The sequence below is a fragment of the Aotus nancymaae genome, unplaced genomic scaffold (assembly GCF_030222135.1).
Source record: "Aotus nancymaae isolate 86718 unplaced genomic scaffold, 86718_ANA_hifiasm-v0.15.2.pri h1tg000014l, whole genome shotgun sequence".
In the NCBI taxonomy this organism is placed as follows: domain Eukaryota; kingdom Metazoa; phylum Chordata; class Mammalia; order Primates; family Aotidae; genus Aotus; species Aotus nancymaae.
This window is the reverse complement of record NW_026988425.1, coordinates 85,703,873-85,731,782: the sequence shown is the minus strand read 5'-3', so window position 1 is coordinate 85,731,782 and position 27,910 is coordinate 85,703,873. Positions and strand designations below refer to the sequence as shown.

The 27,910-nt window shown below is 35.3% G+C and overlaps 1 long non-coding RNA gene across 6 annotated transcripts in view; it reads left to right on the top strand.

The window, feature by feature from the left end:
- LOC105734692 (uncharacterized) overlaps nucleotides 1-27,910 on the top strand; it is a 160,032-nt gene that overhangs the window by 22,960 nt on the left and 109,162 nt on the right. For 5 of the 6 annotated variants that reach the window (XR_010342613.1, XR_001111593.2, XR_010342614.1 and 2 more), the window contains exons 4-5: nucleotides 3,879-4,000; nucleotides 4,999-5,101. This is a non-coding gene — a long non-coding RNA (uncharacterized LOC105734692). Of the gene's footprint in view, nucleotides 1-3,878; nucleotides 4,001-4,998; nucleotides 5,102-12,679; nucleotides 13,364-27,910 lie in introns of those variants that run through there. The other variant, XR_001111594.3, reaches the window with a different exon arrangement.

Here is a 27,910-nt window from a genome sequence, read left to right as displayed (position 1 = left end):
ACCCAGCTCTACTAAAAATACAAAAATTAGCTGGGTGGTGGCAGGTGTCTGTAATCCCAGCTACTCAGGAGGCTGAGGCAGGAGAATTGCTGGAACCTGGGAGGTGGAGGGTGCAGTGAGCTGAAATCACGCTGTGGCACTCCAGCCTAGGTGACAAGAGCAAGACTCTGTCTTAAAAAAAATGAAATACATTTTGTAAGGCTATAGCTGCCATACATAGTGATTTCTCTGATGCATCTGGGCAAAGTTAATTGAAAGTCTTCTGGAAAAGATTCACCATTCTAGCTGCCATTAAGAACATTTGTGATTCATGGGAGGAGCTCAAAATATCAACATGAACAAGATATTGGAAGAAGTTGATTCCAACACTCATGGATGACTTTGAGGGGTTCAGGACTTTGGAGGAGGAAGTAACTGCAGATGTGGTGGAAATAGCGAGAACTATAATTAGACGTGGGGCCTGAAGATGTGACCGAATTGCTGCAATTACATGATTAAACTTGAACGGATGAGTTGTTTCTTATGGATGAGCAAAAAAAAAGTGGTTTCTTGAGATGGAATCTACTCTTGATAAAGATGCTGTGAACACTGTTGAAGTAACAACAGATTTAGAACATTATATAAACTTAGTTGATAAAGCAACAGCAGGGTTTGAAGGGACTGACTCCAGTTTTGAAAGAAGTTCTACTGTGGGTAAAGTGCTATCAAACAGCATTGCATGCCACAGAGAAATCTTTCGTTAAAGGAAAAGTCAGTCAATGAGACAAACTTTATTGTTGTCTTATTTTAAGAAATTGCCACAGCTACCCAAACTTAAGCAGTCACCACCTTGATCAGTCAGCAGTCATCAACTTCAAGGCAAGATCCTCCACCAGCAAAAAGATTACAACTTACTGAGGATCGTTTGCATGTTTTTTTTTTTTTAGCAGTAAAGTGTTTTAAAATTAAGGTATGTACATGGTTTTTTAGACATATTGTGATTACATATTTAATAGAATGCATTATAGTGTAAACATAAATTTTATGTGCACTGGGAAACAAAAAAACTGTGTGACTTGTTTTGTACAATATTTGCTTTATTGCTGTGATCTGGAATTAAATTTGCAATATCTTCAAGATATGCCTCTAACTAGTGAGTGACAGAGCAAAGATTTGAATTGAAATATGTGTTACCTGAGAGCCCATTCCTGGTCTATGCCAATATTATTGCTCTTCATCAAGTAACTCATTATACTATGTTTTGGTTGTATTATGGGTCAGATCACATTTTCACAGCATGAAAATGCACAAAGCAACTCTTCCCATTACAAAGAAAAATTTATGTAACTTCATTTTTCTCTCTATCCTAATATCTATAGAATGGTTACATTCTCTAATGTTTGATTATGTGATACTGTCTGTGTAAATGATACTATATAGGATGAAGGATGAATCATGTTTATTCTTAGAAGTTTTTGGCACTAGATTGGCTTAGCTATTAAATAGCACATTTGCTACCAGAGTGAAAAATGAATAGGAAGATATTTTTTGATTTGTAATCTTACAAATGTTTTTGTTTTTAATGACTTTCAGGGGAAAAAAAATCATGGGTTCCCTTAGTAGTTGTGTTATTTTGCTATGGTGATTATAAAAAAATACCACAAACTGGGCGGCTGACCCAACAAAAATCTATTGTCTCTCAGTTATGGAAGATAGAAGTCTGAGATCAAGGTATTGGTTCTTTCTAAGGGGTCTGATGGAGAGTCTGTTCCATGCTTCTTTCCTAGCTTCTGGTGGTTTGCTGGTAATCTTTGACATTCCTCGGCTTATAGATCTGTCACCCGAATCTCTTCCTTCACACGGTGTTCTTCCTGTGTGCATGTCTGTCTCTGTGTCCAGATCTACCTATTTATAAGGATACCAGTCACATTGGATTAGGGTTCACCCTAATGATTTTGTCTTAGCTTGATTATTTGCAAAGACTTCTGTCTCCAAATAAGGTCACATTCACAGGAGTTGGAGGCTAAGTCTACAATTGAGGGGAAACAATTCAATCCATTACAGTAGGCACCTTTTCTGAAGATAGATTTGAAGACTCTTTAGTTGTGATTATATACATAAGTTTGTTTATCAAAACATTGGAATAATTATATGTGTATATGTCCATAAATGAGATTTGCTTTGGAATAGAACAGACTTGTGCTAGTCTGTTCTTATATTAAAAACTGTAGGAAGAACAAACAGGAGAACTACTGAAGATGGTTTTCAATAAATTAAATATGATTGGATGTGAAACTGTATGGAGCAGGTAATGCATGTATGAGATCATTGTAACTGGTGGTTTGATAAAGTTGAGATTTAGTTGGGCATTCAGGGCCAAAGGAGGCTTCAGAAGCAGAAAGAACATGAGGTAAAGTCCTGATGTAGGAGTATTTTAGGTATAGTGGACTGTGGTGGTGAAGGAGGCTTTGGGTTCAGTTATATTGTCAAGGGATCCTGGGTGAGGTCCTTTAGGGTTAATGCAAGTTTTAGCTATTATAGCTTCAAGAAATTGTTGTAGAATTTATTTTTAATTTTATATGTAGAACATTTGGAATATATCAGTAACAAGAAGAAAAACATGACCTCTAATCCTACTACTCATTATTATTATTTTTACAGGTTGATATTCCTGTGTCAAATTCCTGCCATTTTAAAATTGATATTATACTACATAAACAGTTTTCTAAAATAAATTAGTGTCTGTAGTATTGTCTAAATATATACCTGGATTTGAGACCCAGTAGGTAACAGACCTAATGGTCATTGGTGATGATTTGGGTCACCATAATTCCATATACCATTAGGTAAAGCCAACTTTGTCTTATGTGATTTAGTCCATTCAGTCTTGTCCTTCAGTCTTGTTCTTCCTCTCATCTTTCATACTGCTGCCAAGATCTTTTTTTTTCTTTTTTTTTTTTTTAAGACGAAGTCTCACTTTGTTGGAGTCTCACTGTCACCAGGCTGGAGTGTAGTGGTGCGATCTTGGCTCACTGCAATCTCCATCTCCTGGGTTCAAGCAATTCTCCTGTCTCAGTTTCCCAAGTAGCTGGGACTACAGGCGTGCACCACCACGCCCAGCTAATTTTTGTATTTTTAGTCGAGACGAAGTTTCACCATCTTGGCCAGGATGGTCTTGATCTCTTGACCTCATGATACACCTGCCTTGGCCTCCCAAAGTGCTGGGATTACAGGCATGAGCCACTGCGCCTGGCTGCCAAGATCTTTTTAATGATCACTTCACTTTCCTGTCTTCACTCCTTTAGTCAGAGTAGAGGTTCAACTTTTTATCATATAAGTCATATCCGTTATCTTTCTCATGCCTTTGTCTTATTGGCTCCTTTTCCAAAAAATTACTTGAAATTCTCAAAATATTGTGCACCATTCTGTACCTCCCTAACTTTTTACCTCTTTCTTCAACTAAGAATGAATTTTTTCTACTTGTCTCTCTGTCCAGCAGCTACTCATTCTTTAGTACTCATCTCAAATGACATTTCCTTTCCTCTCTGAAGCCTTTATTTAAAGCCAGTTTTTCCTTCCTTTTAGTATCTGTAATACTTTCTATAAAACTTCTTATAGAACTGATTACAGAGTATTATAGCAGCCAGTTTTTACCTTAATTTCTTACTAGACTGAGTTATTTGAGTGTTCTGCTGGGCATTGTAGAAATTGGAAACCAAAATGAAGAAGAACTTTAGAAGTTTGCAACCTAGTGGAAGACATCCAATTTTTGCAAGTTGGTGGAGAATGATAATGAAAAGCTGATAAAGAGAATATACTTGCATGTCCCATTAAAACAGAATTGTGACTGGAAATGTTTTTATAGTGTCTTAAAATTAATGAAGTTTATTTGTTTGCAGGTGGCAGTGGGTCTGCATCACAGGTTGCAGCAGATGTTCTCAATATTTCTATTAACATTTCCTTATTTCCATACGCAAGAGGAGCCCCAGAGCCTCATCCTTGTGGTAGCTACCATGCTGTGGTAGGTGATGCTGTACTTTTCCACATCATCCTTCCTGTTCTAGCAGAGGATCTGGGTTAGAATCTAGCTGTTTGTTTTTGTAAACAACTATGGAGAACTGGAAGAGGAATGTTTCAATAATATCTAAATTGTGATTTTTTTTGAGGTTATGTACTATGCCTTGTTATTTTTGTACTTGTTCATAGAAGCCCTGAATAGTGCCTTGCTCATGATAGTGCTTAGCATTGTGATTTTGACTTGTATCTAGTTTTAATGGCTTCTTATTAATTTTTAAGTTATAATTTCTTATTCCCTTAAATAATAAAGAAGCATGTAACATTAATTTTACTTACAAACAATGTCTTCCAGTAATATTTTATCAGCTCCTCAAGTCTTATGAAGGAGATTTAACTAGAAACTGATAAAATTCCATACTGAGGATCAGCAGAACTATTTCATTGTGAAACCTCTGTATTGACAAGAATGAACACTGTAGCTAGTAACTAAAGTATTTTTTCTTCGTAAAAAGTGGAAGTATTTTTCAGAATTCTAGGAAATGACAAAGTGATTTTGGCTGTAGTCATATTGCATTTAATGCTATAGAGAGTATTTCTTAAATTAACAAAAATATTCTGTAATTTCCTCAGTTATTGCTACTGGTGATGAGGGATGTAAAGTTGGCATACTTTCATGTTTTGAGCATTATCATTATACGCTTCTGATTTTGCATGTCAGATGCAATCTTTGTTTTAAGTTAGCCGAGAACGTTTTTTTGGTAGAGGGTCAGGCTCTCATTATTTGTATATTTATGTAAGTAATATATAGAATACAATGAATTGATCAGAGTAACCACATATATAATTTTTAATGTAAGAATTATACAGCATTTATGCATTCCTGTGACTTTTTAAAAGGTCATCAGAATAAGGTAGTTTGGGACCAAAGACATAGATTTTATTAAAGTATAGATCATTTTATTTTGTTATTTTCTGTGACCACTGGTAACACTCATCTTACAGATGTAAGCTGCCATTCACTAGGGAGCTTTGGCAAGAGAATTGGCTAGATCAGCAAACCCATTTCCACTATGGAACAACAACTTGCAGCTCATCTCTATTTCTGGTGAGTAAGTGTCATCTTGATACATGAAAGAGCATGTTAATGTTATTTTATCTTTGCAGTGTTATTAAACAACAATTTGGTTTAAACTTTGTTTTATGAGACATTATTGGGATGTTAAACCATGATGCTTGATTACTTGAGCCCAAAGGATAACAAAGAAATCAACACAACAGTGAAAAGTAATGGAAGTTATAATTTGTTATCTATGAATATACTTGAGTTGTTTGAATAGCTCCTGTCTCTCATCTCCATTCTCATTTTTTATAACACATGGCAGCTGACTTATCATTCATGACTCTTATTTGAATACATACTGACTAGAAAAGAGTCCCATATTGATCACATATGTTGTATACTTATTTTAAAAACATATTACTAGCCAGGTGAGGTAGCTTATGACTGTAATCTCAACACTTTGGAGGCCGAGGTGGGAGAATCACTTGAGGTCAGGAGTTTGAGACCAGCCTGCTAACATGTTGAAACCCCGTCTATACTAAAAACACTTTACTTGGGTGGCTGAGGCAAGAGAATCACTTGAATTTGGGAGGTGGAGGTTGCAGTGAGCTGAGATTGAGCCACTGAACTCCAGCCTGCATGACAGAGCAAGACTGTGTTTCTAAAACAAAAACAAAAACAGAAAACAAAAACACCATGGATGTATTACTGATATTAGGAAATTTCAGGATAAGTACACTGAAAAGATTCTCTTCCGTTTTCAAATAGATTATTTAGTCTATCAGCTGGTGGCCATTGTTAATGCTTGTTGCAAGTTTGGTATTCCAGAGACATAGTGCTTGACTTCTATATATTTAATATTGTTACAAGAGTCAGTAGTATATCTACATAGCGATCTGTAGTTCAGGCAATATCATTTAATAATCACAATTTCATTTTACTGTACTAATTTCATTTATAATTTGACCAAATCTTATATAATCATGGAGTATGTATATATATGTGTGAGTATATATAAGTAACTTGTTACAGTCACTTATGTTGCTTTGGCCCTCTTTATTCTAGTTGCTTTCACTTGAGTTATCGCCATTGTCAGATAGTCAAAGTAAATTTTCTTTACAGTCTTGCTTTGCTAGTGTCCTCCCCTCCACCTTTTTTTTTTTTTTTTTTGGCAATTGGCATTATCTTTCAATTTTTCTTCTTTCACAGTATAAACAAATTCCAAGGTCAAAGATTTGTAGGACTGATGCTCACTGAAGTCAAAACTACTTGTAGCTATGAGGGACAGGATCCTTATCCTACAAGTACGTGACATCACGTGATCATCAATATGAAATGTTTTTGAAAGAGGCTTCTGGCAGCCTTTTCCCCGACCATGCAACATTGTATGTACTCCTTACGTGTTAAACCCCAGTTAAACTGAATAGCTTGTATTCATTCTACCATGATAAGCTATTTTGCACTTTGGTCTTCATTCATATACTCCTTCTTACCATTATAGTCTTTTCTCTTTGCTCCCTGATAAGTTACCAACTTTCATTCAGGATTTAGCTTGGTGAACACTTTGAAGTCCTTCTTGACTACTGACCTCTGTCATTGAAATTTCCAAGATGTAGATCTCTTCTAGAGCCTGTATTTCATTGTTCTTATTGACTTATGTCTTCTTACTATAGATTTCTTAAGGGCAACTACAAAGACTATGTTTTAAATTCATTTTTACCCCCAATTTCTAGCACAATACCTGGCAAGAGTAGTGCTTAATGAGCATTTGTGGAATGAATGATTGAATAAGCTCAATAGAAAAGAAAAGGTGATTCTGGCAGTTGGTGTGATAGTGGTGATAACGTGAATTCCCAAGTGGAGTGCTGCTATACTTTTCAGGGAATATTCAGCGTGGAAAACAGTATCTTTCCCAGGGTCTCACCATAATTATACTAGTTTCTTAAGAGTCAATGTATAATGTGTGTCTGGAATTTTGTTATTTTGAAAAACCAAACATTTATTATTGGAAATTTGCTCACAAAGTTTATATAGCTAAATTTTAAAAATAAATATTAGATTTCAGTAATGAGTAGTATAATAGATCTTAAGAACTCTATTACTTTCCCTAAGGAGATCTTGTGTTATAATCAGTCTAAAGTTGGAAAAAGGACCCTTCTGCTTGAAAATTATGAAGAGTAAATCAAAGGAGGAGTCCATTTGTTGTTGTATTTAAAGTTCAGTTTACTTTAAAGCTGTGTAATTCTATGTCATGCAGTACTGATGAAAAAGCTTATAATGGCCAATATTGTCAGAGTGGCACATTCACACATGGTTCGGTAGTTTACATTTTGAAAAACACTCATTTATCACATTACCCCTTTAGTAATATGTCAGGCTATAAGTTGATTTTATATTTTGTCTATTTACTAGGATTGTATTAATTAGAGGTTAAATGTTCTTTGACTATCAGATTATATTATAGTTTTAACTGAGGAATTACTATATGAAGATATTAAAAGGAAGCTTAAAGTTACTGATATTAACTAGGTTCTTTTAAATGATTTTATTTGTTTTAGAATATATAGAAATATACTGAATTAGAACAAATAGTATATTTACTAAATAATTTAAATAAAATGGGGAGAGGGTGGAGGGGATTGGAAGGAATGAAATTTTTCTTGTTCAAGCTATAAGCACTAAAACCTTTAATTTTGTAGGAAGACACTCTATACTATGGTCATTCAACTTGTATACCTGTAGCCTATTTTATAGTCAAAAACTTCTAAGTAAACATCTGTGATTTAATTTGTGCTGCTGAGAAACAGTGATCAAAAATGGCAATAAAAGTCACATAACAAAATAAGAATACTAAAAAAAAAATCTAAGAATTTTACTGTGTTCCATTCCTCATTCAATTTCTGGCAGCCTTCATGATTACAAATCACTTGATTGACTAACTAGACATTCTCAAAGTGAATTATGAATCAGGTTCATTTTTCCTGGTTGATAGTTGACACATGCTGTAACTCTTTCACTTTGTGATATATCAAATTCTTATAACAGTAATAAAAGATATAATCACCTCTTTATTTCAGGAAAACTAAATTGCCTTTTCAAAAAATGAAATGCAGTTGCTAACATTTTAACAACACAATGTAATTCCTGCCTCCGGGTTTCAGGGTGGAATCCACAGTGATGATGTTATTTTTCAGATTAAAAAAAATTCTTTAGAATGATTTTCCAACATGCATAAAACTATTGATATCGGTTCTATAGGCTGCCTGGGCAGTTGCTGAGCCTAAGTTGTAAAACAGTTATTTCTATTCTTATTATTTAAAAAATGCGTGATGGAGAAATTATGCATTTTAAAAACGTTTTCCTTTGAAGGAAATGTAGTTTTCCCAAAATACCCATTTTGCAATGAGGCCATGATGTTGCAAACTTAAAAATGTGGAACATTCTAATGGTTATTAATAGGGAGGGTCCCTTTTTGAGTAGGGAAAAGGGTCCATAGTGACCTGAATCTTGAGTGTTTCCATTTGTTAAACTGAATCAAAGGGGACAATTCTGCTTTCAAATATATATTCAAATATCTGTTCTCTTTTGACTTAATAAGAATTCTTCATGCGTAACTGTGCTCGGAACTGAGTGACAGAAAGTTCTTTTAGTATATTTTCCTTAATCCCATCTATCCAAGCAACTGAAAATAAAATGGGCAGTCTTTTTTTTTCATTTTTATACTTTAAGTTCTGAGATACATGTGCAGAACATGCAGGTTTGTTACATAGCTATACATGTGCCATGGTGGTTTGCTGCACCCATCAACCCATCATCTACATTAGGTATTTCTCCTAACACTATCCCTCCCCTAGCTGCTCACACACTGACAGTCTCCAGTGTGTGATGTTCCCCTCCCTGTGTCCATGGTTTCTCATTGTTCAGCTCTCACTTATGAGTGAGAACATGCAGTGTTTGGTTTTCTGTACCTGTGTTAGTTTGCTGAGAATGATGGTTTCCAGCTTCATCCATGTCCCTGCAAAGGACATGAACTCATCCTTTTTTATGGCTGCATAGTATTCCATGGTGTATATGTGAAAATGGGCACTCTTTAATGTGATTGATATATTAAAAATTTGAGAATCCTGCACAATAGTCATTCCCTTAGTAAAAGTGAAGTCCCTTCACTGAGAATTCTCATGCATGGGAATATTGGGCCTGAACTGTGTAAGTGTCATTATGAGATCCTTTTACTAATAAAAAAATTGTATGTGAGAAAGTAATTCTGGGTTTCTCATGAAGGCAGACTCATCAAATATTAGTGGAAGCTTTGAGTATATAAGGACCATAGAATTGTACTGCCTTACTTACCCCATGTAAAAGCAGAGTAATTAGTACTTCAGAGTTTCAGTGCCTTTCCCCTTACTTTGTTTTCCTTTATGACTAAGATTTATTCTCTTAGAACTGAAAATTGTTTTCTTGCTATTTCATTGTCTTTACAAGGATATGCTTTATAAAAAATCCTTCTGAATAATAGTCTACTGAATTTATGAGAGTAGCAATGTGTTATTACACATAGTTGTATAAACATGGCAATTTTTTTTAATCTTAGCATTTTGTTCTTTTTAAAATTATCCAAAGTTCTTGAATTTATGCTTTGGCTACCTTGAAATTTAATTTTCAACCCCCATTACTATTAATTTTGTGCTTAGTAGATAAAAATTGTTATTAAACATCTTTTATGGGATTAAAGTCTTATTTATGATTAGGCAATGATTGTATATGTAACCAGTTAATACATTCATTTAAAATTATGATGAAAATATTAATCCTCCAAAGATTTTTTTAACTATATAGACTACCCTGCTATAATTGAAATTAAGGAATTAGAAATAGAAAGACAAAGCATCAATTCATTCATTCATTCATTCATTTATTTATTGAGACAGATCTGGTCTCACTCTTGCTCTCCAGACTGGAGTGCTATGGCATGGTCTCGGCTCACTGCAACCTCCACCTCCTGGGTTCAAGTGATTCTCCTACCTCAACCTTCTGAGAAGCTGTGATTACAGGCCCATTCCACCACACCCAGCTAATTATTTAAATTTTATTTTAGTAGAGACGAGAGTCTCACCATGTTGGTCAAGCTGGTCTCAAACTCTTGACCTCAAATGATCTGCTCGCCTTGGCCTCCCAAAGTGCTGGAATTACAGGCATGAGCCACTGTGCCCAGTCCAATTTATTAATTATAGAAAAAAACTTTTAAGTCTTTTATAACTTCAGTAGGTTTTGTGAGAGGACCATAAACTGAACTGGAACTGTAAAATAATGCCATTCTCCAGTCTGACTTGATACTTTCTATTTTTTGACAGAGCTGGACATTTGGAATCTAGAGGCATTGTTGTAATTCTTTAGACATACTGAGGTAAACAGTATATGGTAAAATGGGCTTTTGTTGCTGTGACCAGACCACAAGATGTGGAAATGAAAGAAGAGTAGGGGAAAGGAGGAGACAGAAAATAATATTTTTGGCTACAGAAATTTACTGAATTAGTTTGATTGTTTGTTTATGTTGACTAAATAGATTGCTAGGGTGTCTCCATTTGTGATGTCAGCTTGATGCTTAATTGCTCCCATTGAGCAATTTAGTAATAGGACAGTCATTGAAAGAGGAAATGAAATATCTGGAGATTTCCTTCAGGAAAACTGAAGGAAAATATTTAAGAAGAAATTTCTGGTTTTTACTTTTCTAAGTAAGTGTATAAAGGGGTCAGGATGTCCAGTATCAATAAAATCTGCCAGACTTATGTTCCACAATTTATACTTTAACCCTTAACACTGATTTTCTCTCCCTTTTTCCCATTTACATGTGCAAGACAATAACATTTGCATTTTGTAACATGGTCCATATTACATAAATGTATATTGTATTTCTCAATATCAACATTACATTGGTATTCCTATTCTAGTTTTGTATGTTAACACTGATATTTTCTATTCTGGTGATATAAGCAGGTTTTAAATAGTATCTGGTATGTTAATATATATGGCCCTTTTGGATATTTCTGGTTAAATCCTTCCTTGGTCTGGATTTGATTAGCTCTTTATTTCTCTTGTTTAGGCATATGCTAAAAGTTGGAACTAAAGATTAATAGGTAGGGAGTACAGAATTATGATATCTTTTTATTACATGAACACTAAAATGGCATAATTGTATTCTGTATGATTCTCTGTCTCCTTGCTGTTGATATTATAGATAATATGTAGAATAATTCTTTTAGAATCCCCTTTTAATTAGATTCAATGATACTTAGTTTTGATTCTGAGAAATGTATACATTATTATGCAAAGAGATTCAAAGGACATAGTTGTTAACGGTGATAGATGCTGGCTGGAATTAGTCATTTTGGATTGATATAAAAGAAGAACATAAAGAAGGCATTGTTTTAGTGGAAACTAAAGGTCTAACACAACATATGATAGCATTCAGTACATTCTACTTTTGATGTCTACCTAGTACTTTAAAGCCTCAAATAATATACACTTTTGTTGGTGTATCACTCAGTGTTCTCCAGAGAAACAGAACCTATAAAATACATATATATGCATATACATATGCATATGCATACACACACTTACGCACACACATATATGATTTATTTTAAGAAATTGGCTCACACAATTGTGGGGACTGGCAAGTCTGAAATCTGTAGGGCAGGCTGGCAGGCTGGGAACTCACACAGCAGGTGATGCTGCAGTCTTGAGGCAGAAATTTCTTCTCATCTAGGACCCTCAGTTTTTGCTCTTAAGGCCTTCAACTCATGGGATAAGATCTGCCTACATTATTAAAAGTTAATCTCTTTTACTTAAAGTTAGCTGATTGTAGATGCTAACAACATCTACAGAACACTTCACAGCAACATCTAGGTTAGTGTTTGATTAAGTAAGTGAGTACTATAGCATAGCTAAATTGATCCATAAAATTAACCATCACAGTTGGTCATTCTCCCCCATCCCCCATTATTTATGTCACAAGTCACAGAATTGCCTAGGGTCAAACTATCATCAAAGAATGTATTAGGCAACTTCCTTGAAATGAAACAATCAATTCCAGAGATAATAGCTGGCATCCATTTGTTCATTAACAAATATTTATTGAGTGATATGTATTGTGCCAGTACTGAAAATGAATGACATGCAAAACCACTTATAGACCCTATTCTTTTGTAGTTTACTGATCTGAGTTGATGCATAGGAAAGAGGCAAAATGTGATTGTTAACCCAATGAAAAAACCATTTCCCTGTGACTTGCTTTATGTAAATTTTTATTACATAAATCTTATGATAATCTCAGTGGATAAAATAGCCAAGCTTCTCTTTAAATAATTTGTATTTCTTTGATATTGTTCTTTAGAGATTTTTGAGAACAGTTTTGGAAAATTTTGATATTTGAGTTGATTGGGTTTTTAAGCACCATGCCCTTTAATCTGTAAGTAGAAACTCCTCTCCTTCTGTGTCAGTTTACATTGGTTGCCCTTCTATTTACTGATCAGTCTATGTACAGTAGTAATAATAATTTTTTCAATTAAAACTTACCATATTCTAAATACTTACAAACCTTCTCTCTAATTCCTGTATTCATAGGTCCATTTTAGAGATGTGGAAACTGAGGTTCAGAGACATTAACTAACTTGCCCACAGTTATACAGTCACTAAGTGATGGAGCAGGAATTCAAACTCAATCTGTCTGAATCTGAAGACCATGCATTTTTCCTATCCCACTCAGCTTGTCTCTCTATAAGCTTCTTAGCAAGGCTCTGAGATCTCTTGGGACAGCCTCTTGTCTGTGTAAAGAGATTCCTAGACTTCTGTAGATGAAATTTCCTGTGATCTCTTTTGGTAAGTACAAGTGAGTTTATTTGACTGACCTTGTCTCCCAAGCAGTATGAGAATTATTATGTAAATTATGTGGGTAGAATGAAACATTTAACAACTGATGTTAAGGCAAAATTAATGAAATTAATAACAAAAAGAGAATAGGTTAAGTAGGTACTAGGAAAGTATTGCAGTATACCTAGGCTTGGAAAAAGAAATGACTAACACTTAAAGAAATACACAGAAGTAAAAGTGTGAGAAAAGGAAAAGAAAAAGAGCAATTTGCCTAAGAGGTAAAAGTATGAATTAATGCCTACCCACTGCCTTTTATTCCTTAGTAGAAGTTTAGAATAGAGTAAAATGAATTTAGCCTTAGAGATAGTGGATGTTTCTATTTTGTGACTATTCCAAATCATTAAGTCATTTTGTGATATAGAAACACTAATAGCTGGGAATAGTTACAGAGATACTTAATGCTTGTCAAATAACCAAGTACTCCTCTAATTCTCTAGCCACTCTGTAGCTGGTGATGGGGTTGTGAGGGACTGGGAGGAGGTCACCAGTACTTTTTGGTGTATCCACAAAATGGCAGAACCTCTGTCAGCCTTGGTTCTTAAGTGAATATGAAGTAGAGACCCTCATTGATGAGTTTTGTGCATGTAGTAGAAGTAAGAAATAAATTTTTGTTGTGTTAAGCCATGGAGATTATGGGATGTTTGTTATTAAACTGTGTAACCCATCTTAACTCTACAGGGACTTAAGTGTTCCTCCCTACCCCTGGCCCTAAACTGTCCTCACGCTGCTCCTACTAAGTCTTTAATATCCAATCTATCTCTGCATGTATACTTTTTCTTATCAAAAGGCCCCCAGAAGGTGCAAACTCTTTGTAGTCGTTCTTATAATTTCTGATATCACTGATATTATTAAATTAGACATATCTACAGAATAAGTCATTTTTTTTGCATGGCTATTACAAATTACTAACAATTACTCTAATTTTATATTTAAGATTAAGACTTTAAATTTAAGATTAGGATTTCATATAATTTATTAGGATTATTTGGAAATTCTCCAGAGTAGGATGCCTGGAGACTTGAAAATAATAGCAGGCAGTATAAAAACTATTTTGAGATGTCTGTTTCTTCTCCAAGATTAAATTATATAATGCCCCAACCCACATATAATTATATATTCTTCAACATACTAGAAGTCATGATAGTTTTTATAATAATTTAGGGCTAATGTAAGTTTCTGTCTTCTAATGAACATGCAACTTTTGACAAATGACTATAATGTACCATCTTCCTTTTTGCCTTGGCTGCCTGTGAGCTCATAGTGAAAATTAGTTCTCACTTTTATTTTCTTTATCTATGGTTCCTCATATAATCATGTCCTATATTTGTTCATTTAATTACTGAGTTCCTGCTTATCTTTAGTTTTAAATTAACTTTGTATAAAAATATTTTATTTTATTTTTTGAGTTAGAGTCTCAAATATTTTTATTTCTTAGGTCCTGTTAAGTACTTAGTCCCTCCTTTCCCATTTCTCTTTTCTTGCTTTGCAGGAATCTAATGACCATTGAACTGTGGCCACTACTTCAATTACAAATATTTTCTTCACTAATATCAGACTGCACGCCATTGTATATACACTTTTAACAAACTTTTTGGAAGTGCAGTACACATCACCAATAACTTCTCAATGCCAAATCATAGTATTTGAAGACATTTTAAACAACAATTAAACTCAACTTATTTACTACCAATAATGCACATAAGTCAGCTGAAGTGAGGATAACATGAATGGCACAAATACATTATGATTGCAGCCTGGCCAACAGTAATTATAAGAAACCTTCAGTTTTGAGATGTGTCTTGATTTAAGAAATGTTAAAAAAAGATTGTAAGTTACCATTGATAAAATATGAGTTTACTTCTGCCCATATTCTTTATTCTCTTTTTCTGGAACTCAAGAGTAAACATATATTAGATTTTCTCACATTTTCCTGCATGCTGGTTCCTAGGCTGCTCTATGAATAGTTTTTTCCTGATCTGTTCCCCAGTTCACTAGTTCTGTCATTTTCTGGGTCTGATCTGTTGCAAATGCAATACATTGAGTTTTAAATTTCAGTCATTGTGTTTTCATTTCTAGAAATTTCATCTGATTCCTTTTCAAATTACTTTCCCATTTTTTGTAGTTTCCTATCCCTGAAGATATTTTCAGTCATGCCATTTAATTTTTTAAATATAGCAAGTGTAGTTTTATATCTGATAATTCTAACATCTGAAGTCTTAATAGGTCTGTTTCAGTTGTCCTGTAGTTATGCAAGTTTTTACCCATCTTGCTTTGCTTCCTTGTATACTTGGTTATCTTACCTTGCAAAATTATTTGGAGAGTCCTGGAAACTTAGAATGAATATAACTTTAGGATAATTTGCATTTGCTTTTGCCAAATATCATGGGATCATTTCAAACAAAATACTAGCTTGAAGTTCCCCAATCAATCAAGGTGATAAGAACCTGGTCAGTAAATCCTAATGAGGGCCAAGCTGTGGCCAAAGATTTTTAGACGGAAGTTTCCCTCCTTTCCGGTTTCTCTTTTCTTTCCTCCTCTGCTCCTCTTGGTGTACAGACAACCTTCACTGAAATCCTTGGGGTGGGTGGGAAATGAGGGCAGGTTTCATTTTAGGTATAGTCCTTTGAGGTCTAACTTAATGCAGAGAGAATATTCTATGTGGCGTCTTACATGGGACCTCAAGCCTTGATTCTGAAACCCCTTGCCTTTGATGTTTCAGAATTGAAGCTTTTATTTGCCAACTGGCAAATGTCCTCAAGGCAAATTGGCTTAGGTTTTTAATATTCTTCTTAACAGAAAGGTAAACATTGGGTTTTTTACTTCACCTAGTATTTGGCATGACAGTTCCCCATTATCTTGTCAGTTTAGTGCTTTAAATGATTGCGTTTAAAAAAATTCTGCATTTTCAGTTTTCAGCAGGAAGGATGGCCTCAACTAGTGGTTTTCAACTGGGGGTGATTTTTTTCCTCTAGGGGACATTTTAAAATGTTTGGAGACAGTTTTAGTTGTTAGAACTGGGGTTGGGGGAGCTACTTGCTCTAGTAACACATGAGTTAACTTTCCTTAACATACTTTCTGCTTTGCAGATATCATATTTAGTCTTTTGGAAAAGATAACTGCTTCCTAAAATTACCTACCATCTAACTCCTATAGATGCCTGTTTTAAAATCTGTGTTTTCTGAAACATAGTTTTTGGCTTTTGGGCAAACAGTGACAATGGAGAACCAAGAGTTAGGAGCATCCCACTTTGTAAATGATCTTCCATGTAATATGCCTAACCTAATATTGCTCATAATGCATGTGGTATTGAACCTCCTTAAAAATGTTCAGAGGAAGTGGACCAATAGAGGTTCTTAAGTCATACTTTTGGTATAGCTTTTCACCAGCTGGATCATAATTTACTTGTTTCCTGCATAATCTACTTCTCTGCCTGGCAGGGTCATAGGATAATCCTTCGTTTATAGGCCTTCCGTATAGGCCTTCCTACCTCTTTTTTTTCCTCATTATTTGAATTAAGAATGTATTTATGGATACTAAGTAAGGAAAATGAAAATCTTGCTACTAGGAATCATATGACTTTAAATATGGAAAATGGGATTTATTTTCACTAAATTGTTTCATGATAATAGTATTTTGTTTAATGTTAAAGATAATTTTGTCATTTCTTATCTAATATTAGGCATTCTTCATTCTAATTGTTGTTGAATGAATAATATTTCATCTTAGAAAAGATTTGTGTATGAAATAAAAAGACTCATTATAATAGGAAAAATATAAGGTATGGTATTAGAACACCTGGATTGGCATCTTCACTTTATTATTTACTAGCCAAGTAACCTTGGATAATCTTTCTTAGCTTTACCTTCTTCATCTGTAAAATAGGAATGGTAGTATTCTCTCACAGGGTAATTGTGAGAATGAAATGAGATAATTTTTGTGAGGGTGCTTTATAAAGCAGTATAAGTTATTATAATTCTAAGTAATAACATGTTATTTTACTTGAATGCTTTTATACTTTGTTTTCTAAAGGATGTTTTTGTTGTTGTTGTTGTTGTTTTTGAGACACTCACTCTGTTGCCCAGGCTGGAATTCAGTGATGCAATGTCGGCTCACTCCAGCCCTGCCTCCCGGTTTCAAGGGATTCTCATGCCTCAGCCTCCTGAGTAGCTGGGATAGAGAGTTTTGCAACGTTGGCCAGGCTGGTCTGGAACTCCTGGCTTCACGTGCCTCCCTTGGCCTCCCAAAGTGTGGAATTACAGGCGTGAGCCACTGTGCCCGGCCTAAAGGCTATGTTTTGAGAGGCAGTAAAGTTAAATGACATTGCTTAAGGCCAAATTTTAAGCCTTCCCTTTCCTAGAGGTATATCCTAACCTCTTTTAGCCTCACCTTCCTCTTCTGTAAAATGAGCATGGGGAGAAATGCCAGATATAGGTGAAGGGGAGGAAGGCAGCAAATCACACTGCCACGTATGTACCTATGCAACAACCTTGCATGTTTTTCACATGTACCCCAAAACCTAAAATGCAATAATAAAAAAAAAAAACAAAAAAAAAACAAACAAAACTCTTGACATTAAAAAAAAAAAAAAAAAAGAAGAAAATGATAATAGTATGTATCTCACAGAGTGGTTTGAAGATTAAATTAGGTAATCGATGTAAAGTGCTTGCAATAGTGCCCAGTACATTCAATAAATGTTACCTATCATCATCATCATCATTCTTAGATTAAAAAAGAAAACTCTTTTCCTAAATTAAAGTCCATTATTTACCATTTATCTACTGGCTGCCCTGCTGTGAAGTATCAAGGCAATTAATTTTCCTTAGTGGTGAATATATATGTACATACAATGATATAGTTTTCTTGACTTAAGAAAACTCATTCATGCTGTACTTATTTCAAAGAGTAGATATTTCTGATAAATTGCGTGCATATAGTATTTTTGTAAGTTTAATTATGTTTTGAGTACAGCTAGGAAATTCAGAAAATAACTCCTGAAAATAAGTCCACTGAATAATAAATGACCCTTTGAAATGTGATCACTCGCTAATTTATTCATTCTTAAAATCAATTTTCACAGTTTAAAAAAGAAATCTGGCTGCATTTGTACTCATTAATAATTTGTAAGAATTAATTAATTTATTTTAAAGGAATCACCAAAATGATCAAAGCATCAGCCTTGAGGGATTAGTTCAAACATGCTGGAGATAATGGATTTAATCAAGTAATTTCTTCAGGTAAAAGCCTAATATAAGGTAAAGTCTGACTAAGACAAAGACTAGAGTTTTGAAAACACATGGATAACTGAAAGATTGTGTGATTGTTGTGTACTGATAAATTTAGCAAGATATAGGACAGTGTAATAGTTGTGCTTAACTTGTAATATTCCGGTTAAAAATTTATACTTTTTCTCTTTTTTGTGGAAGCCATGCCTTATACCATTTGTGATTCTAGTATGATTACTTTCACATTTTGTGAATTGATACTTTGCTGACCTATATACATAAAGGTAATTAAATGATTGATGATTGCTGCATAATCCAATACTGATTTCAGCTAGTCAAAATGTTGCAGTTTTCACTTAACCATGAGTCTGAGGCTCATGGTTTCTGCAACAACCTAAGGTTTGGTGATCTGGATATGCCCTGTCGAACTGTTTCTGTGGAATAAGTAAGCTGTTTGTAAACAGAGTGGCAAAGAATTCTCTCATAGAACTTCAAATTCACAAAGTATGAGGTAGCTGGGCAACAGGTCAAAGGTGAAAGGTAATAAACCATTTTGGGCCTGTTCTTTTGTGGAGCCTTTGGCTGCCTTTCAGACTGAGGTCTTGGAAATAGTTCACACACAGGCCTTCTGCCAACAGACTACTGAGAGTTGGCTGAGGCAGAATTCTGTTGCACAATCCCCTCCCTCTCTTTCTCTTTCTGTCTCTGTCTTGGTTGTCTGAAACTTATAAAAATGCAAGGAATTTTATAAAAATTAAGTATACAAAAGAAGCAACAAAATAATTTATATTTTAATAAATTTAGAACAACTTTTTTTCTAGGGATAGAAGTCAAAAATTTGAATTTATTGTGATAAATTCTTGCAAGATTGATTGCAAAGTATGTTTTAGAAAAGCAGTAAGTATATTAAAATAATTAAAAAGATTAACAATGTTGGCGGAAAAACTTGGGTCAGTTGTGGGCTTTTTGAGGAGGCAGTGTATCTCTGTTCCACCTAAGCCACCAGAGGTAGTCTTTAAACAGTCTAGTAAGATAGTTTAACTAGTCAGCTTATCTATAAGTATGTGTTAAGATATTTAGTGTTAAGATTGCTGTGTGTTTTGAAGAAAAAAGGTAGAATTAAACTTCCTCAAAATTTCTTGTCTTACTTTAGATTTATTGCTGCTGTTATTCTTGCTTATAGTAGGAATTCATTCCAAGAGTAGAAACAAATGAAGTGAATGTTAGATTTACCTCCTCTGACACTAGAGCTTGGCTTGAAGGACTTTATTCAGTTCCTTGGTTATTATATTTGTCTGCCTTACTAGTTTTTTTCTCTTTCCTGTTTGTGTAGTACTACAGAGTTACAACTTCTATCTTGGTCAGTTTTGGCGTCTTTTCCTTCCTGAATTATAATACTTTGTTAATAAATATGTGAGGCACTGGAAATTCTTAAGGTAGACGGAAGGTTGAGAGACAATGAAAAGATGGTAAAGGAACCATTCTGAAAAACAAAGTATGAATCATTAGCCATTTTAACTGTAAACACACTTCTTTGGGATGGTATCAATCATTTACAAAGAAATCACCCAGTTCAATGGGAAAAGAAAAACATTTTATTAGGGAATTTAGTTTACTTCCTAGTGGAAACCAAACCATGCAGTTTGTATCATAACCAGTGAGACCTTGTCTTTCATTATTTTATCTGTACTAACGAGGATAGCCGTAGGTGGGAAGGATGGGACTTTCCAATGTGTTTCATAAAGTCTGATTTCTTCCTTCCTTTTAGAACAGTCAAATAGACTTTTTTATTCTTTCAAACATAATTTTTTGGGAATATCTTACTTCATAGGTGGTCTTGGCTTTATCTACTTTCTTCAGTAAACTCTGAAAGAAAAAACTTCCCAGAAGTTTGAGCATTCATTTGCCATTATGTTCATTCCTTAATATCATAAATACTGCTGCAGTATTATGTATATTATGTATATTGGATATTATGTATATTGATTAACAGACTTCTATATTTGTTTTTTATTAAACAGAATCATAAATTTCTTTTCCCTTATTTATTCACTTCAAGCCAGCATGTTGGAAAAACTAAAAAATGGCAGCTCTTAATACATCTAAATAGTTTGGGCATATCTTCATTTTTTTCCCAATGTAAAAGTTGTCAAACACAAATCTTAAAATCATTTAGTCCCCCCTGCTTTTTTTTTTTTTAAATTAAACTTAAGAAAAGTAACCTTAGGAAAATCACTGAGTCTTTCTAAGCCTGTTTTCTTACGTAGTAAATGAAGGATATAACCCAGTCTTTAAGGTTTCTTCCAGTTCCAAACTATCATGTGTTTGACCAAATGTTGTTTCTAGGACTGAATAACTCTTGCTATCAAATTAGGCATTTCCATCATTTTTCTCAGTGAATGAAACGTTAAAAAGCAAATCAAGGCCTTGAGGTATGAAATATGCCACAAATCCATTTTAAGAGGGGGCAGTTAGCATTGTATCCCCTTGTTTATCTGTTTCTCTTTGCCACTCAACTACTAGTAAGGTTGTTACCACTGGTCCTTCTGCTGCTGCCTCCAATGAGAGGCAAAGACAAGGCCAATGAGGCTGGCAAGTGGGACCTCACTGGGCCTAAAGGAGAGGAGCCAGATGTTCCTTGGTTGAACCACAGATTCATATTACTGGTACAGAAATCCCCACTTAAGAGCCATGACTAGAATGGACATATAAAGCCTTCAAATTGCCTGTAATCCCAGCACTTTGGGAGGCTGAGGTGGGCAGATCACAAGGTCAGAAGATCAAGACCATCCTGGCTAACATGGAGAAACCCCATCTCTACTAAAAATACAAAAAATTAGCTAGGTGTGGTGGCATACACCTACAGTCTCAGCTACTGGGAAGGCTGAGGCAGGAGAATCACTTGAACCTGGGAGACAGTGGTTGCAGTGAGCTGAGATTGTGCCACTGCCCAGCAGTCTGGGCAACAGAGTGAGACTCTGTCTCAAAAAAAAAAAAGAAAAATTGTAGGTGGGAGGTAGACCCTCTAATCTAAATGAGAAATAATGATATTAAAATCTGAGCTTGAGTCTGTCATTTATGACTTCTGTGATTTATTTTTGGACAAATCATTCAACATGTTTGAGCCATAGTTTTTAATTTGTAAATTGGATACAGAGCTGACCTAGGGGTACAATGAGTCAATTAATGTGAAAGAACTTTGTAGGGTACAATGAGTCAATTAATGTGAAAGAACTTTGTAAACTCTAAGGCTTATCACACAGGTCACCTCCTGTTTTTATGAAGTATAAAAAGTTGTGACAAGGAGAGAGATCCAAGATGGCTGATCACTAGCAGCTCGGGATTGTAGCTCCCAGTGAAAGCGCAGAGAACGAGAGGACACCACACTTTCAGAAGGATTTTTGTTGCTCACGGACCAGGAGATTCCCAGTGGAGGAGCCCCACAGGTCGCCAGCGCAACTCTTGTGGCCAGCGCAGCAGTTTTGCCAGCGCCTTGGCGCAGCAGAGATCTCCGGGAGCCAGACTGGAGATTCCTGGGCAGAAGAGCACCGTCAATCTTAACACCACTGTTTTGGCTGGCGCAGTGAATTGCTCCGATTTCAGTGCTGGGAATCAACAAGTTGGACGTCCACTCAGAGACCTAATTAGAAAGTCAGTAATTACAAAGACGACAGATGGATAAATTTATAATGAAGGGAAGAAACCAGCCTAAAAAGGTAGAGAATACTCAAAATCAGAAAGCCTCTCCCTCTACAGGGGATCATAGTTCCTCATCAGCAACGGACAAGGCCTGATGGAGAACGAGTGCATTCCATTAACAGAGGTAAGGCTTCAGAAGGTGGATGATAAGAAACTTCTGTGAATTAAAAGAACTTGTTCTAACCCAATGCAAAGAAACTAAGAACTTTGAAAAAAGGTTTGATGAAATGCTAACGAGAATAGACAATTTAGAGAGGAATATAAGTGAATTAATGGAGCTGAAAAACAACACGAGAACTTCGCGAAGTAAGCACAAGTTTTAACAGTCGAATTGATCAAGTAGAAGAAAGGATATCAGAGGTCGAAGACCAACTTAATGAAATAAAATGAGAAGACAAGATTAGAGAAAAAAGGATAAAAAGGAATGAGCAAAGTCTCCAAGAAATATGGGACTATGTGAAAAGACCTAATCTACATTTGATAGGTGTACCTGAATGTGATGAAGAGAATGAATCCAAGTTAGAAAATACTCTTCAGGATATTATTCAGGAAAACTTTCCCAACCTAGTAAGGCAGGACAATATTCAACTCCAGGTAATACAGAGAACACCACAAAGATATTCCTCAAGAAGACCAACCCCAAGGCACATAATCGTCAGATTCATTAGGGTTGAAATGAAGGAGAAAATACTAAGGGCAGCCAGAGAGAAAGGTCAGGTTACCCACAAAGGGAAGCCTATCAGACTTACAGCAGATCTCTCAGCAGAAACCCTCCAAGCCAGAAAAGAGTGGGGGCCAATATTCAACATCCTTAAAGAAAAGAACTTTCAACCCAGAATTTCATATCCAGCCAAATTAAGCTTCACAAGTGAAGGAAAAATAAAATGTTTTGTGAACAAGCAAGTACTTAGAGATTTCACCACCACCAGGCCTGCTTTACAAGAGCTTCTGAAAGAAGCACTACACATATAAAGGAACAACCAGTATCAGCCTTTCCAAAAATCTATCAAAAAGTAAAGAACATTAACATAATGAAGAATTTACATCAACTAATGGGCAAAACAGCCAGCTAGCATCAAATGGCAGTATTAAACTCACATATATTATTATTAATTTTAAATTTAAATCGACTACATCCCCCAATCAAAAGATACAGACAGGAAAAAGCCAAAACCCATCGGTATGCTGCATCCAGACCCATCTCACATGCAACGATACACAAAGACTCAAAACAAAGGGATGGAGGAAGATTTACCAACCAAACGGAGAGCAAGAATAAATAAATAAAAGGCAGGAGTTGCAATTCTCACCTCTGATAAAATAGACTTTAAAGCAACAAAGATCAAAAGAGGCAAAGAAGGACATTACATAATGGTAAAAGGATCAATGCAACAAGAAGAGCTAACGATCCTAAATATATATGCACCCAATATAGGAGCACCCAGATACATAAGACAAGTTCTTAATGACTTATAAAGAGACTTAGACTCCCACACAATAATAGTGGGAGACTGTAACATCACATTGTCAATACTAGACAGATCAACGAGACAGAAAATTAACAAGAATATCCAGGACTTGAACTCAGACGCGGAACAAGTAAACAGTAAACATTTATAGAACTTCCCACTTCAAATCCATAAAACATACATTCTTATCAGTATCATATCACACCTATTCCAAAAGTGACTACATAATTGGAAGTAAATCACTCATCAGTAATTGCATGGTATTTCAAAAGTTTAAATGAAATATTGGTTAGCTGCTTGTTTGTTATTTTCTTCCCTTATTTCTTCCTGTCTCCATTGTTAAGCACAATTATTGGCATAAAAGAGGCTTTCAATTCCCATTTTTAGACTGCATTCTAGCCTGGGCAATAAAGCAATACTCCTGTTCTCTCTCCCTCTTTCTCTTCCTTTATCTTCCTCTCCAAAAAAAAAAAAAAAAAAAAGTGACTATTTTATAAAATACAGAAAATAATGTTTCTTTTTTTTCTGCAATCTAGCAATTTATTTATATTTTATATTAACTGACCTACATGTGTAAACATGAGGTTACAGTTTTACTATAATATCATAATGGGTTTGAATTGAGAACCAGAAAACCTGGATCCACAATATTTCCTTGATAAAAATTAATTTCTGTTATTAAAAATGAGGCACCATATGATTAAATAATTCACCTCTGTTCACCTTGACCTTGACTCCCCAGGAAAAGAGACGTAGAGAGTTGCAGGTACTTTCAAGTGAATAAGGTATTAAGAGAGGGGAGAAAGAGAGGATTTTTAGTTTTTTGGTTGAATTTCTGCTTCAATTAAGATGATTACCAAATTTTTCACTATAACACCAGTGTTACTAAGACAGTGGTGGGTCCTAATATATTTGAAACTTCTTGACTTCTTTATCTGTCTTCTGGCATATATGAGTTGGCATTTGGCTTCTTTCAGTCTCAGTTTGATTGCCAGTAATTTTGGTGAACCCCATACCTTTAAAATGGGGCTGTTTCAAAACTGACACAAGAATAGAAAATCAAATACCACGTTCTCACTAATAAGTGGGTGTTGAACAGTGAGAACACATGGACACAGGGAGGGGAGCATCACACACTGGGGTTTGTTTGGGGGGTTCTAGGGGAGGGACAGCGGAGGGTAGGGAGGTTGGGGAGAGATAACATGGGAAGAAATGCCAGATATAGGAGACGGGGGGATGGAGACAGCAAACTACCTTTCCATGTATGTACCTAAGCAATAATCCTGCATGATCTGCACATGTACCCCAGAACCTAAAGTACAATAAAGAAATAAAAAAATAAAAACAGGGCTGTTTCAGGAAATTTTATTTCCTTTTTTTTTCTCCAACAGTAATAATAGCAGCTTTACCAACTGTCATTTGCATTATGTGAGAAATAAATAATCTTTAGCATCACTAATCAAGGCTAGTCAGCATAAGAAGTTTAAGAAGTCTACTCATTCTGTATATGTATGTATACTGTTCTTCATCACTCACGTTCTTTTTTTTTTTTTTTACTTTAAGTTCTGGGATACATGTGCAGAACATGCAGGTCTGTAACATATGTATACATGTGCCATGGTGGTGTGCTGCACCCATCAACCCATCATCTGCATTAGGTATTTCTCCTAATGCTATTCCTCCTCTAGGCCTCCACCCCTCGACAGGCCCCGGTGTGTGATGTTCCCCTCCATGTGTCCATGTGTTTTCATCGTTCAGCTCCTACTTATGAGTCAGAACATACGGTGTTTGGTTTTCTGTACCTGTGTTAGTTGGCTGCGAATGATGGTTTCCAGCTTCATCCATGTCCCTACAAAGGACATGAACTCATCCTTTTTTATGGCTGTGTAGTTCCATGTTGTATATGTACCACATTTTCTTTATCCAGTCTATCATTAATGGGCATTTGGGTTGGTTCCAAGTCTTTGCTATTGTGAATAGTGCTGAAATAAACATAGGTGTGCATGTGTCTTTATAGTAGAATGATTTATAATCCTTTGGGTAAATACCCTGTAATGTATTACTGGATCAAATGCTTTTTCTGGTTCTAGATCTTTGAGGAATCACCACACTGTCTTCCACAATGCTTGAACTAATTTACACTTCCACCAACAATGTAATAGCATTCCTATTTCTTCACACCCTCTCTATCCTCTGTTGTTTCCTGACTTTTTAATGATTGCCATTCTAACTGGCATGAGATAGTATCTCTGTGGTTTTGATTTGTATTTCTCTAACGACTAGTGATGACGAGCTTTTTATTCATATGTTTGTTGGCCACATAAATGTTTTTTTTTGAGAAGTGTCTGTTTATATCCTTTGCCCACTTTTTGATGGGGTTGTTTTTTTTCTTGTAAATTTGTTTAAGTTCTTTTTAGATTCTGGATTATTAGCCCTTTGTCAGATAGATAGACTGCAAAAATTTTCTCCCATTCTTTAGGTTGCCTGTTCACTCTGATGATAGTTTCTTTTGGTGTGCAGAAGCGTTTCTTTTGGTGTGCAGAAGCGTTTCTTTTGGTGTGCAGAAGCTTTTTAGTTTAATTAGATCCCATTTGTCAATTTTGGTTTTTGTTTGCCATTGCTTTTGGCATTTTAGTCATGAAGTCTATGCCCATGCCTGTGTCCTGAATGATATTACCTAGGTTTTCTTCTAGGATTTTTATGGTTTTAGGTCTAATGTTTAAGTCTTCAATCTGTCTTGAGTTAATTTTTGTATAAGGTGTAAGAAAGTGGTCCAGTTTCAGTTTTCTGCATATGGCTAGTCAGTTTTCCCAACACCATTTATTAAATAGGGAATCCTTTCCCCATTGCTTGTTTTTGTCAGGTTTGTCAAAGATCAGATGGTTGGTAGATGTGTGGTGTTCTTTCTGAGGCCTCTGTTCTGTTCCATTCATCTATATCTCTGTTTCAGTACCGGTAGTATACTGTTTTGGTTACTGTAGCCTTGCAGTATAGTTTGAAGTCAGGTAGCACGATGCCTCCAGCTTCGTTCTTTTTGCTTAGGATTGTCTTGGCTATACAGACTCTTTTTCATTTCCATATGAAATTTAAAGTAGTTTTTTTTTTTTCTAATTCTGTGAAGAAAGTCGGTGGTAGCTTGATAGGGATAGCATCGAATCTATAAATTACTTTGGGCAGTATGGCCATTTTCACAATATTTATTCGTCCTAACCATGAGCATGAAATGTTTTTCCATATGTTTGTGTCCTCTCTTATTTCCTTAAGCAGTGATTTGTAGTTCTCCTTGAAGAGGTCCTTCACATCCCTTGTCAGTTGTATTCCTGGGTATTTTATTCTCTTTGTAGCAATTGTGAATGGGAGTTCATTCATGATTTGGCTCTCTGTTTGTCTATTACTGGTGCATAGGAAGGCTTGTGATTTTTGCACATTGACTTTTGTTTCCTGAGACTTTGCTAAAGTTGCTTATCAGCTTAGGGAGTTTTTGGGCTGAGATGATGGGGTTTTCTAAATATACAATCATATCATCTGCAAACAGAGACAATTTAACTTCCTCTCTTCCTATTTGACACTGTTTATTTCTTTCTCTTGCCTGATTGCTCTGGCCAGAACTCTCAATACTATGTTGAATAGGAGTAGTGAGAGAGGGTATCCTTGTGCAGTTTTCAAAGGGAATGCTTCCAGCTTTTGCTCATTCAGTATGATATTGGCAGTAGGTTCGTCATAAATAGCTCTTATTATTTTGAGATACGTTCCATCAGCACCTATTATATTGAGAGTTTTTAGCATGAAGGGGTGTTGAATTTTATCGAAGGTGTTTTCTGCATATATTGAGATAATCATGTGTTTTTTGTCATTGGTTCTGTTTATATGATGCATTATATTTATTGATTTGTATATGTTGAACCAGACTTACATCCCAGGGATGAAGCTTACTTGATGTGGTGGATAATCTTTTTGATGTGCTCCTGGATTCGGTTTGCCAGTATTTTGTTGAGGATTTTCATATTGATGTTCGTCAGGAATATTGGCCAGAAATTATGTGTGTGTGTGTGTGTGTGTGTGTGTGTCTGCCAGGTTTTGGTATCAGGATGATGTTGGCCTCATAAAATGAGTTAGGGAGGAGTCCCTCTTTTTCTACTGTTTGGAATAATTTCAGAAGGAATGATATCAGCTGTTCTTTGTTCCTCTGATAGAATTCTGCTGTGAATTCATCTGGTCTTGGGATTTTTTCAGTTGGTAGTCTATTAATTACTGCCTCAATTTCAGAACTTGTTGGTCTATTCGGGGATTCGACCTCTTCCTGGTTTAGTCTTGGGAGGGTGTATGTGTCCAGGAATTTATCCATTTCTTCTAGATTTTCTAGTTTATTTGCACAGAGATGTTTATAGTATTCTCTGATAGGACCTTGTATTTCTGTGGGATCAGTGGTGATATCCCCTTTATCATTTTTTATTGTGTCTATTTGATTCTTCTCTTTTCTTTATTAGTCTGGCTAGTGGTCTATCTATTTTGTTACTCATTTCAAAAAACTAGCT